At 39.3% G+C, this 9,915-nt stretch overlaps 1 pseudogene; it reads left to right on the top strand.

Moving 5' to 3' along the window:
• The first annotated feature begins 519 nt into the window (after positions 1-519).
• On the top strand, positions 520-9,197 carry LOC139038635 (rho GTPase-activating protein 17 pseudogene; annotated as a pseudogene).
• Positions 9,198-9,915: the final 718 nt, after the last annotated feature.

Here is a 9,915-nt window from a genome sequence, read left to right as displayed (position 1 = left end):
TGAATTAACTTGCTCTTTCCATCATGAAACTCAGCATGTTTGATAAACCCTTTTAATGATGGTCTTCTTCAGGAGTTCATAAACATTATATAGTGCAGGGCAATAAAATGTATCTAATAATTACCTGTTGATTATGTGAAGGTTTTACTGAAAGGAGTAGTAAAATGTTTTCTTTAAGTGTATTAAGCCTAGTACATCATCTGAAACAGGACACAGTCATGTTGATGATCCTATGGGCTTCCCTGGTGGCTCAGATGGTAACGAATCTCCAGAAATAGTAAAGAAATGCAGGAGACCTGAGTTCGATGCCTGGGGGAGAAGATTCCCTGGAGAAGGAAATGGCAACCCACTCCAGTATTCTTGCCTGGAAGAATCCCATAGACAAGAATTCCATTGTAGCCTGGCCATCTACAATCCATCAGTTGCAACAAGTTGGACTCGACTGAGCAACTAACAACATTCACTTATACAATCTTTGAAGTAAATACCAAGGTTAGAAATGCAGGTATTATTAAGAGTATGGCCAGCCAGAGAAGGCCTGCATCTTTGATTGAAACTCCATTCAGAGACTGCAGTGTGCCGGCTGTGCACCAGTTCCGGGGTGGAGAGGGCAGCTTTAGTCCAAGAGGCCTGCCAGGTAGAGCCTCTCTAGTTTCCCATGGTCAGGACTGAAAAGTCATACATAGGTTTTTGGTCAGGAACTCAAGTCTTCACCACCAGTGCTATATTTGAATTTCTACACCCTTCATAACTAATGATGCTGATCGCTTCTTTAGTAACTTCTTGGTAAATGTGCAACTTTCTTTTTGAAGTTTTTATTGTTTTGCTGATTTTACTTGTTCATTATTGATTTATGGAAAGTCTTCATGTATTCCTTCATGGGACTTCCCTGATAGCTCAGCTGGTAAAGAATCCTCCTTCAATGCAGGGAACCCCAGTTCGGTTCCTGGTTTGGGAAGATCCGCTGGAGAAGTGAAAAAGGTACCCACTCCAGTATTCTGGCCTGGAGAACTCCATGGACTACAGTCAATGGGGGTCTCGAAGAGTCAAACAGGACTGAGCGACTTTCACTTTAGTTTCCCTTGTGGTTCTGACAGTAAAGAATCTGCCTGCAGTGCAGGAGACCTGGGTTTTATCCTTGTGTTGGGAAGATTCCCTGGAGAAGGAAATGGCAACCTACTCCAGTATTCTTGCCTGGAAAATTCCATGGACAGAAAAACCTGGCAGGCTATAATCCATGGGGTGGCATCAGACATGACTGAGTGACTCTCATTCATTCATTCATTCATGTTTTCTGAAAACAAGTCTTTTGCCAAACATGTATGTATAACCCTTCATTTCCCTCACTCTGTGACTTCTTGTTAATTTTCATACCTATGTCTGTTGGTTAATTTTTTTTTTTAATTAAAGATCTTTATTTTCAATGCTTACTTGGTCCTCTCTAGGAAATCTTTACTATGCCAAGATTGTAAAGATTTTATAACATATAGTCTTGTAGAAGATGTGTAGTTTTAGCTTTCAGACTGGGGTCACATATCAATCTGTTTTTGTGTGGTATGAGATAGTGGTTCATTTTCTTCACATATGAATAGCTCAGTGTACCAGAAAAATTTGTCAAAGACGGTATTTTGCCATTAATTGGCTTTAGTACATTTTAGAAATTCATTTGCCATATAAATGTATGTCTGTTTCTGGACACTTAATTTGGTTCAATTGATCTAGTTACCTATCTCTGTCAATACCACAATATGTCTTGATTATGAAAAAAGTACTGTGATTTCTCAAAATGTTTAAATTATATCTTCAGAATTATTTTGGCTATTTTAGACCTGAATTTCTACATGAATTTTAGAATCATTTTATCAATTTTAAAAAGCTTTTTTTTTTCAGAAATTTGCTAGAATTTGTTAATTCTAATAATAATTTCTGGGATAATTGATATAAGAATATTGCATCTTTGAATCCATAAATATTGTGTGTGTTAGTAGCTCAGTCATGTCTGACTGAGAGCCCATAGACTGTAGACCACCAGTCTTCTCTGTCCATGGCATTCTCCAGGCAAGGATACTGACATGGGTTGCCATTCCCTTCTCCAGGGGATCTTCCCAAGCCAGGAATTGAACCCAGGTCTCCTGCATTGCGGGCAGATTCTATACCAGTTGAGCCACCAGGGAAGCATTGTATAAACATTGTATAAATCTCAATTTGTCTTCTCTGACTTCTATCACCAGAGTTCTTTAGGTATTATTTTAGAGATCTTATATATATATTGTTACATTAATCCATACATGTTTTATATTCTTTAGTGCTTTTGTAAAAGATATATTTATTTTAATTTTCTGTTTGTTGATAGTATACAGAAACACAATTGAACTTTAAATAGTGATATTATAACAAGTGAACTTATCAAATTAATTCCAATAGTTTTGTATACTTTTAAGCTTTTATATGCAGAACGTTATCTTTGCTATGAATAAAGATGCTTTATCCCTTCGTCAGTAAAATGTATACATTTTATTTCATTTTTGTCATTTTGAACTTGCTAGGATCTCAAGTATAATGTAGAATAAGAAAGGTTGAAAGTACAAATCCTTGCCTTGTTTTTAGCCTTATGGGTAAAGCATTCATGTTTTCACCAAAAAGAGTATAAAGCATGTTGTTGCTGCTGCTGCTGCTGCCAAGTCGCTTCAGTCGTGTCCAACTCTGTGCGACCCCATAGATGGCAGCCTACCAGGCTCCTCCATCCCTGGGATTCTCCAGGCAAGAATACTGGAGTGGGTTGCCATTTCCTTCTCCAATGCGTGAAAGTGAAAAGTGAAAGTGAAGTCGCTCAGTTGTGTCCGACTCTTTGCGACTGCATGGACTGCAGCCTACCAGGCTCCTCCAGGTCCATGGGATTTTCCAGGCAAGAGTATTGGAGCAGGATGCCATTGCCTTCTCCAAAAGCATGTTGTTAACTATAGAGTTTATATAAATGATATTTTTGGGTTAAAAAGTTTCATTCCACTCAGTTCACTTCAAACTCATTCATACCTATTTTATTTTGATCATTACATTTATAAAGCCAATCAAATATTAAAGAGAAGCACACACAATAAAATAGAAATGCAAGGGGTGAAGGTGAAAATACTATATAGATGGTAAAACTAGAGGATAACTACCATAGAAGGTGGAGTCTTCCCTTAAGTGTATGTCTGTATTTTTGATATGGAAAACAAATCACTGTCATAAAACTGACTGCTAGCATCTCCCTAACTAGCGTCTGATACCATATTTTAGAATCAAGTGGCTACTTACATTCTTTGCTCAGTCACATTTTTTAATAAGCCAAATTGAATACCTAGAGCTATTATGATAAACAAATGTAGAAATCCTCAATTCATCCATTGGCACATAGCAACTTTTACTATTTTTATTGGCGCTAGTGGTATTATTTCAGATGATGAAGTCATAATTATGATTATCATGAAGACAATGGTGATGGCAAGTGGTAATGATTATTAAAACAGTATATAGTTGAGTTTAATGCCCATGGTAGACTAGTAAAAGAAAAACCACTGAATCTAATAGAAGGAATAAATATCTACCTAAAAGTAAAATACATGGCCCTGGTGGAAAAGTAGCACCACAACACAATCTACCTTCCATTCAAAGTGTCTCAAGGTAAAAATAACCGGCGTTTTAAGACATCAACATAAAACTTTTGAGTCTATAATGAAAACTACTTGAGCAGTTCCTGTGATTTTTCCTCTATAGAGATTATGTAAATTACCCTCTATCAATCTTGTGTTTTTGATTGTATCGTTTTCATTTATTCCTTGCCTCATTCTAAATACATGATTTATTACACAATAGTCCTAATAGAAATGATTTTGACCAAGAGAGTAAGAAAGCAACAGTAAAACTGAGTAAGGCCTGTACATGCTGTGTGTGCACTGAGGTTCTGCACTTTTGACAGAAGAACTCCACAGCTATATAGCAGCTAAGAGTCATGCAATTCAGTGAATTCACAAGATAAAACGTAAACCTTTTATTTATTTATTTTTTTAGAAAAACATTGTGAAACCTAGTAACATCTAACAGAGAAAATAGTAATGGAAAATGGGCAGATATTGTAAATGTTCTTACATTACAAAAATCATGGCAGTATGTTATGGAATTTCTGTCAGATGCTCTCATCACACCAAAACAGAGCCAAGTTGAAACCTTCTCTCTGTAGTGCCCAGTGGGACGACATTCAACTATGTGATTCTGATTTTATAAAAGTTAAGCGTGCTTGGACATCTTCTTATGCCTTTAAAATGTTCCTTTACAGTCTCTATTGGTTTGTGGTTTAGTCGCTAAGTCGTGTCCGACTCTTGTGACCCCGTAGACTGTAGCCTGCCAGGCTTCTCAGTCCATGGAATTCTCCAGGCAAGAATGCCGAAATGGGTTGCCAGTTTCTTCTCCAGAGGATCTTCCTGACCCAGGGATCGAACCCAGGTCTCCTGCATTGCAGGCGGATTCTTTTCCAGCTGAGCTATCAGGGAAGTTCTGCTGCTGCTGCTACTGCTGCTAAGTTGCTTCAGTCGTGTCCAACTCTATGCGACCCCATATGACGGCAGCCCACCAGGCTCCACCATCCCTGGGATTCTCCAGGCAAGAACACTGGAGTGGGTTGCCATTTCCTTCTCCACAGGGAAGCCCTAACATTCTCTATTAACAAGTCAATAAAATTAAAATATGTGTATGTGCACATTGTTCTCAAACAATGTTGTTATTTTTCAGTTGCCAAGTCGTGTTTGACTCTTTGTGACCCCATGGACTGCAGCATGCCAGGCTTCCCTGTCCCTCACCATCTCCCAGAATTTGCCCAAGTTCATGTCCATTGAATCGGTGATGCCATCCAAGCATTTCATCCTCTGTCTCTTTCTTCTCCTTCTGCCTTCACTCTTTCCCAGCATCAGTATCTTTTCCAATGAGTCAGTTGTTTGCATCAGATGGGTAAAGTATTGGAGTTTTGACATCAGTCATTTCAATGAGTACTCAGGGTTGATTTACTTTAAGATTGACTGGCTTCATATCTTTACTGTTCAAGGGACTCTCAAGAGTTTTCTCTAGCACCACAGTTCGAAAGCATCAGTTCTTCTGTACTCTGCCTTCTCCATGGTCCAGCTCACACATTCATACATGATTACCAGACAGGCCATAGCCTTGACTATATGGACCTTTGCTGGCAAAGTGATGTCTTTGCTTTGTAACACGTTGTCTAGGTTTGTCGTAGCTTTCCTGCCAAGAGGCAGTAGTCTTCTAATTTTATGGCTGCAATCTCCATGCTCAGTGATTTTAGAGCCTAAGAAGAGGAACGCTGTCACTGCTTCCACCTTTCCCCCTCGTCTGCCATGAAGCGATGGGACCGGATGTCATGATCTTAGTTCTTTTTTTTTTTTTTTCCAATGTTGAGTTTTAAGCAGCTTTCTCAAACTCTAGCTTCTTTTTATTAAAGGTGTTTTCCCTTCTCTTCATAAAATTCGGAATGATTTATGCTTCTTGACAAATACAAATCATTATTTACACAACTGCAATACTTTTTCCCCCTCTGAGGAATTAACATAGGGACAATAGTTGTTTATCCTGTCTGTGACAAAATCCAACACAGTTGCATGTGATTTGAAAAAAAAAAAAATGGCATTGAACTTTTGAGCTGATTTCATTGTAGGAAAGTTGACGCCAAAATTTTTTCTGGAAAAATATTTAATTGAAAGAAATACTCAATGGAAATATGTCAGATGTGTAGGTAAGCAGTGATGAATAATGGGGCTACTTAATCTATGTTATTAGTATGTATTCTGTAAATCAATAATTAGTGTGATTGATGAGAAAACCACTAAAAATTCTTCCTAGAAAATATTTTCCAGGATATCTTTTCTCTTTGGTATGTGAATTAATAATGTATTCTTCCTTTATGCAGACTTTGACAATTTAACTGTCCATTTCTCTTTCTTGAAGGACTCTTGACTGATAACTATTATAGTAACCTTGATTACTCAGCAGTGCTGAACTTGCAAAATATAAACAAACTCTAAATCTCCTTTCAAATTTGGATATATCATTGCCTTCTAAATTCAGTTTGTCTAGTATGTATTTATACTACACTGCATACTGACATTTCAACTCTTTATCAGGTAAAGGCTGAAAGTAAAACTCAGAGGCTCTCTTTGTTTTATGCATAAAGTAATAACATCAGTGGCAACAATAGAGTGATTACTAGAGACAGTATTAACTAAAAACTGTTTGGCTTTAAATATTGGATAGAGTGCATAGCAGGCATAAAATCCCTCCTTAACTTCTATTTTAATATTGATGTTTATACTGCATATGGAGAGTGTGTATGGAATATTTTCAGAAGCACCTTTAAAAGAAGAGAGAGCAAATTTGTATTTTGGCAGCGCATATTTCACCATTTCCTTTGTCAAAAAGACAAGTCACTTTCAAAGTCACACTTCACAACAACCAAGTTAAAATTAATTTTTTTTTCAGAAATGGCAATTAAGCAACTGTACAATTATTTCTTACAAGAGAGAACAATACCTCCTGAAAAGAATTTCTCCTACAAGATTCAAACTGTATGATTATTAATGTTTATAAATTCATATATATTTTTATATAATTTTACAATATTTATATACATTTAAAAATAATGCTTATATTTGCATTATGCAACAAATTTTAAAGTAGTATCGTACATATTCCATATGTTTCCATGCTTCCACATTTCACCTGATAGAACGACCAGGCTTCCATGAATTTGCACACTTCCGTGTGCAAGTGACATGATGACTTAGCCAAATTCTACTTAGAGGTCCTATCAGAGAGCAGCAGGTGAGATAGCAGAAACAGAAACGTGAAGAAGGAATTAGGGCTGTGTCAGTGAGTGACCCATGACATGCTCAGTGGAGGGCCTGGAGAATCACTGGTGCTGCCTCCCTGCCCTGTCAGGTTTAACTCACTAAAGCCTAGCCACTGCTTACTGTGGGTGGAGGTGAGAAGACAAAAGTCTTTTGTGAAAATTCAAGCTGTGCATGAACAGGACGTAGTGTCCTACCATCCTCACAAGAGCCTGATGGTGTGCTTCCAGGGCCAGCATGGCGCTGGCACCAGAGGAAATACAGGGAACCCCTACAAGAACTCAGAATATTCAAGAAGCATCAGCTCAGCTAGAAGACTTTCGCTTCTGAAAATACTGGATGCATGGGGATGCTCAGAATCAATTAACTCTAATCTCTGTTCATCATGATGGAGAATTTTTCCATGTTGAAGAAAAGATTGTGTACTTTCTGTATGGTATAACAGAAGTGGAGATCCCTAAATATCCAGAAACAGAGGAAACTGCTTGATAAACTGGGATTTGGTTAGAGGCAGATGGAACTAAGCTCACAAATCTTCAGAAATCAACTTTCAGGGACTTCCATTAAAAAAAAAAAAAGGCTTAAGAAATGGTTGAAGCTACAAATCAAGTCAGTCAGTCATTTTGGTTGGTCAGTTGTGTCTGACTCTGCGACCCCATGGACAACAGCACACCAGGCTTCCCTGTCCATTACCAACTCCCAGAGCTTGCTCAAGCTCACTTCCATTGAGTTGGTGATGCCATCCAACCATCTCAGCCTCTGTTGTCCCCTTCTCTTCCTGCCCTCAATCTTTCCCAGCCTCAGGGTCTTTTCCAGTGAGTCAGTTCTTCGCATCAGGTGGCCAAAGTATTGGAGCTTCAACTTCAGCATCAGCCTTCCAATGAATATTCAGGACTGATTTCCTTTAGGATGGACTGGTTTGATCTCCTTGCAGTCCAAGGGACTCTCAAGAGTCTTCTCCAACACTACAGTTCAAACTCATCAATTCTCTGTCTCTCAGCTTTCTTTATAGTCCAGCTCTCACATCCATACGTAACTACTGGAAAAAGCATAGCTTTGACTTGATGGACCTTTGTTGGCAAAGTAATACCTCTGCTTTTTAATATGCTGTCTAGGTTGGGCATAACTTTTTTACAGGGAGTAAGAATCTTTTAATTTTATGACTGCAGTCACCATCTGCAGTGATTCTAGAGCCCAAGAAAATCAAGTAGAACAGTGTAAGGATCAATTTGCAGCAGATGGGTGCAACTGTGTGACCATTGATAGGAAGTAGAGCAAGTTATTTGTTTCATTATAATGTTTCAGTATAATCCCATCAAAAACATTAGCAATCTTAGGAAGGGCTGTTCCTGAAATGTGAGTCAATCAAGATAGGTGGGGGGAAAGACCAGCTTTGGAGACTCCTTTCAAAGAATATTTGAAGGGGGTTCTAGTTGAAGCCTGTGCCATTGCTTCTCCTAGGGAACCAGATTGAGAACAGCATTTTAAAGTTGATGTTGGGGCCTCCAAGCTAAAGAAACAGAGCTGTTGTAGACTGCTCTGCTTCTCACCTGGATAAACCCCATGCTGTAAGATGTTGATTAAAACCCTAATTATGGAAATTGCCTTAAATTTTGGTGACTTTTAATCTGTATGAATAATGGACAGAAGTTGCAAGTGTGCAAGACTAAGACAAAAAAACTTCGAGATTTACGGAGAACAGGTCGAAAGTTGCCACCACAAAATTTTGTTAACTTTGAATGTTTAATTAAGTTCCTTGCAAAGCTTGCTTATACCAACAGCTGTAACAAAATGCACTATAATCATTTCTGTACTTAACTTGTTATGGACCAAAAATGAAGGAATGCTCTCTGAAATGGCTGTGGCTGCAGCCACTCACGTGATTATGGTGATTGAACCAATTATTCAGGATGCCAACTGGCTCTTCCCTGTGAAGGTGAGATGTAATATATCGGAGCATTGTGCACTTCTGCACATGAATTCCATTGCTTATCCCACACTGGACGTGACTAACTCAGGGGCCCTGGACAAGTGGCCGGCTGGTATAGTGGTGATGGAGGTAGGCTTGACTAAGAAGGGGAACTTAAATGTAAAGCTTATGGTTTGTTAGGGTAGCAGTCTAAAGAAAGCTTATAACCACTGCTTTCCAGCTGCCTCTCCCATTAGCAGATCATATCACCTTGGTTTCAGTGGGCCAAACTCCCTCCCACAGCTCTACTTCTGAAAGCAGTGAAGCAAATAGGACTACCTCTGCTCTATGGACACACTGGAGCAGGGGCTGCCCAGATAAAGCAGTCCTCTGAAACCTGAGGACTTATTTCCGTAGCCATTTCCTCACCAGGGAGGAACTGGAGTCAGATAACTGTTAGGCAAAACCAAGCTTAGGCAGCTGCCAAGTCCCATCAGCTTTGGCCCAGCTCACAACCCCTCTGATCTTAGCACTCATACTTTGCTCTGAGCTGTTAAAAATCTTAAGTCTTACTTCAGTATCCCTAAATCCAGGAAGGCTGCCTTCTGGGTGTCCTGATGACTAGAGTTGTCCAAGAATATCTCACCAGATGCTCCTTGCACTCAGCGTAGAGGTCAGGATCTAGGCGTGCCCTCCACTGCCTTCCTGCGCTCTGGGCTCTGGAGGTATTCCCATGGCCTGTCCTATATAAGCTCACAAACGCCCATTGACACAGCTCCAACCTAGGTCAGTCAAGTTGGATGACCAGAGCCCTTCAACCCCATGGCATTGCCCAGTGAATACGGACTTAATAGTCATCTTACATCTCACATCTCTCCAGAGTCCAGCACCCTTGGTACTCCACCCAAAGAGGGCAGCCTGGACTGTTAGCTTCTTAGATTCAAGCTGTGCATTAGCCTTGAGTCTGTGCAATTATATAGCAGAATTTTACTGAGGCCAAGACAAATACTAAAGCCATGATACTGACCCAGTGTTCCCCAACCCCTTATTCTCCTGATGTCATCCTTCTGAGGATGGCAACCTCATTAACACAGCACTAACAGTTCCTAAAATAGTAAT

This window comes from Odocoileus virginianus, chromosome 16 (assembly GCF_023699985.2).
Source record: "Odocoileus virginianus isolate 20LAN1187 ecotype Illinois chromosome 16, Ovbor_1.2, whole genome shotgun sequence".
Taxonomy (NCBI): domain Eukaryota; kingdom Metazoa; phylum Chordata; class Mammalia; order Artiodactyla; family Cervidae; genus Odocoileus; species Odocoileus virginianus.
Note: the sequence above shows the minus strand (reverse complement) of the source record. Positions and strands in the feature narration are given on the sequence as shown.